This window comes from Chelonoidis abingdonii, chromosome 18 (genome assembly GCF_003597395.2).
Source record: "Chelonoidis abingdonii isolate Lonesome George chromosome 18, CheloAbing_2.0, whole genome shotgun sequence".
Taxonomy (NCBI): Eukaryota; Metazoa; Chordata; order Testudines; family Testudinidae; genus Chelonoidis; species Chelonoidis abingdonii.
The window spans coordinates 1,203,429-1,207,338 of NC_133786.1; the positions used below are offsets into that span (position 1 = coordinate 1,203,429).

The 3,910-nt window shown below is 43.5% G+C and overlaps 1 protein-coding gene across 1 annotated transcript in view; it reads right to left on the minus strand.

Moving 5' to 3' along the window:
• The window catches only part of LOC116817142 (uncharacterized), a 327,071-nt gene that overhangs the window by 249,512 nt on the left and 73,649 nt on the right, over positions 1-3,910 (minus strand).

A 3,910-nucleotide genomic window follows, 5' to 3' on the forward strand; every position in this document is an offset into this window, starting at 1 on the left:
CAGAGAGGTGTGAGCGCTGGGCAGGGCAGGTCAGGGGAGGGGGCAGAGAGGTGTGGGTGGTGGGCAGGGGAGGGGGCAGAGAGGTATGAGCGGTGGGCAGGGCAGGTCTCAGGGGAGGGGCAGAGAGGTGTGGGCAGCAGGCAGACCTTGAGGTAGGGGGTGGAGAGGTGCGAGGAGGCCTTGAGAGAGGAGAGGAGCAAGTGAAAGGTTGACCAGCAGGCCTCAGCCAAAGAGGAAGAGCAGGGGTGGGAAGTGGCCAAATGAGGGTAAGGGCGGAGCACAGATGGGGCCTTAGAGGGAGGAGAACAAGTGAAGGGGGTGGAGTGGGGGGACAGCACCATAGTCTGGGCAGGGCTGCCCAGAGGATTCAGGGGGCTGGGGCAAAACAATTTTGGGGGCCCCTTCCATAAAAAAAGTTGCAATACTATATTCTCATGGAGCCCCCTGCAGAGCCTGGGACAAATTGCCCCACCTGCCCTCCCTCTGGGCGGCCCTGCCCTCAGCCTCTCCTCATATGTTCCCTGCCCCCTAATCATTTTTGTTGCCCTCCCCTAGACTCTCTCCAATTTGTTTCTGGGGGGGGGGGAGGAAACGATGCAATGCTCCAGACTTGGCCTCACCAATACCGACTAGAGGGGAATAATCACTTCCCTCGATCTGCTTGCAATGCTTCTACTAATCCAGCCCAATATGACCAGTTCCCCATATTGAATGCAGACACAGCAATATTTGATAAATTGGTTACTATCCATTCGGGAGGTTATTTCCCACCTATTCATAAATAATGAAGATGCTGTAAGCGGAGGGAAGAGAGTTGTCCCGTCCGTATAGTTAACTCATCTCCTCGAGAGGTGGTAGCTATGCCACTGAGGGGAAGCTATGTTGGTGGGTGTGCAAGCTGTGGTGTCTACATGAATATATAAAATTTAATCAAACCCCATTTTTAAAACCCCTGTGGTCTGGGAATAGAAAATGAGCTCTCTGAGGCAGAGCCTGTCCTTCAAAATCCTTAAGATCACTGACTTGCCTATGCAAATGTCATGGGGTATAGCTCAGTGGTAGAGTGTTTCACTGCCAGATCAAGTGGTTTTTGGTTCAAATCTAAGTACCCCCTTACAAACCTGTTCTTTTAATAAAAATAATTCCATTTCCATTATGTTCAGGAGCTCCACTAAATAGGGACCCCTGAAATGAATGGACACCCTCAATGTTTTCCTGTGCAAATGCATAAAAACCTAGCAAACATGTCCCCCTGCTAAAATCACTTCCAATCCTCTAAGTGTCTAGGTTTGTTTTCATCAATTAAACAAAGGCACATGAAGACACATTTGCAGGTCCTTGGCCACCATGGGCTACAATGTGCAGAAGAACAAGAACCACATCCACTTGGGAGGAATGGACTAGTCTGGATTACATTTGGTAAGTAAGTTGCTATTGGGACTGAAAATTGTACTGGAGGTGGACAGGAGCCTGTTATAAAAATAAAATAACCAAGATTTACCAAACTCCCTGTTACAAATTCAATCCTCTGTTTGTGCACACGGCATCAATTGAGGTTCTAATAAATGGCAGCCTTCCTTTAACACAGATCGTTGTTCCTTGTAACTTTCAGATACATTCGAATAGCAGCTATTTAGAGGTCATGGGCTGCTAGTTCATGAGCAGCAGCAGAGTCTCTGTAAGTTTCTGGTCTCATTGATCATTTGGGTAGAAACAGCAATGGTTTGGTGGGGGTTTTCCCCCCCCCCCCCTTCGTTTTCTCCTAAGGAATGTGTGATCTTGAGCATGTTAGTTTAAGATCCCTGTGGGTCAGGAAAATTTCATCTGCTTGAAATAGGTGGGAAAGTGACCTGTTTGTATAACCTAAAATAAAGGAGCTTTTGTAAAGCAGTTTTGCCTTTAAGTATGCTGGGATAAAGATAGTAAATTCCACGGCCAGACACCAGGCCAGGATCAATTGATGAGGCCAGGATCAATTAATTACAGAAGAAAAACTCTTGGGAAGTAGCTGTAACTTGTCCCCAAACCTTTCTTTGTTCTCATATGCTATCAGGGATTTTCTTCTAGAGGGCAGAGTTAAGGTTATCTGGGCATGTACCCTCACTCTGTATTCCCTGTTTTTCAAAAGTTTGAGTTTTACTGAACTCAATGTTCTGGAAGGTAAGAGATATTCACAGTCAAAGTTAACTCTCTGTTAACAAAGGTTTTGTTAGTGATAAATAATGAGACTAATCCCTCACTGCGGTAATTCCACTGACTTCAGTGTACTCTTTCCCCATTTCTAGTTCCAAAAAAATAAGCAAATTAAAACAACATTGAGCATAAAATGCTGTGCATAAATGAAATTTAGTACTCAAAATAATTCAGTTTCTTCTGTGTTGGGTTTGTGTTAAATGGTCACAACATGTTAATTTATAGCCCAATTTTAACTTTTAAATATTCTGTAGTCATTAACTAGATCAAGTGGGTTTCAATGCAGTGAGGTTTTCATGCATTGCCCAAAACATATTTGTCATATATGTAATTAACACAATTCTTGAACACAAATTGTGTAATTCATGCTTGAATGTGTGTAGCTCAAATTAATAGGTTTATTTTCTCTTCTCTCTCTCTTGAGGCACAACAAAATAATTTAGTGATGCTCTCGAAAACATCTTTCTTTTCCAGAACTGCCTTGGACATCACTTTCTTGTAATTAACTGCCCCATGTCTCTACAGGAAAATAGACGTTTCTTATGAAAAAAAACCACAATTTTTATTAAAGGACTGAGAAGAATACCACATGATGTGACACAAGGAATGCAAAGCAACAGGTTCTGGTTTTGCACATTGATGTGAAAGGGAGTCTGAAAACTATTCCCTCTTTTCCAGACACTTTTTTATATTTCTTGATCAAACATAAGTTTAAAGTTGTAGCTTAGTCTCCTGCTTGTACTTCACACGCGCAGATGCAAGATGAGTTACTGCAGCTAACCTTTTGTCCCGTGTTTAGGTGGTTTTACTAAACATTCCAGCAGCCTACAGTTAATGTCCTGAGCTCCTCAAGTCACTGAGCAACTGAGCTCTTTCTGCCATGAAGCCAGCACAGACAGGTGGGGATGGTTTGTACCCAAATACCTGACAGAGCAAGCAAGAGCTAAGAAATTGTTTGCTTTGGTCACTAGTCCTTTTCTATGGCTCATTTGCTCTCTCGCTTTTCTGATAAGGAGCAACGTAAGAGAAGAAAGTTTCAAACTGCTAGGTGATGGCTGCAGGCCAGCTTTAAGGAAGTGCGGGCCCAATTCGAAAGTTTGATGGGGCCTCGGCAGGGATGACTAAATACAAAAACACTTAAAAAACCCCTTTCATTCTCCATGTACTTTCCATACTATAATACATAAAACAAAATTATATATTACATACAATGCATCATATATTATACTAGCTGAATTAGACTTTCTCATAGCAATAATTTGTTTTGCTCATGTACACTGATTTCCTTCACTAATCTTTATTTATTAAATTTCATAAAATATTCCTTATTATATAAATTGCCACCCTCTCCCCCCCAGCACACCCGCCCCGTGGAAAGACAAATCTTGCAGCTGCCTCGTGAAACAAGGTTGGGGGGGAGCGGGAATAAACAAGCAAACATGGGTGTGACAATACACAGTAAAATAGCACCTGCCATCTGGCTAGCCACCTCCCTCTTGCACCTACCCTGCATGTGCTGCATCTCCAGGCCACCCTACTCGCCTCTTTCACTTTTCCTCCTGCCAGAAACCATCTGCCCTAGAACTCCTGCTGTCAGGCTTGCTCTTTGGCCACCCGACTTGCCCCTCACCTCCTCAAGTTAAGCCGTCATCAAAGAATCGGGGTTACTAAATATGAAACAAGTCATAATAGGTGTAGAAACAAGCATCGATTTATA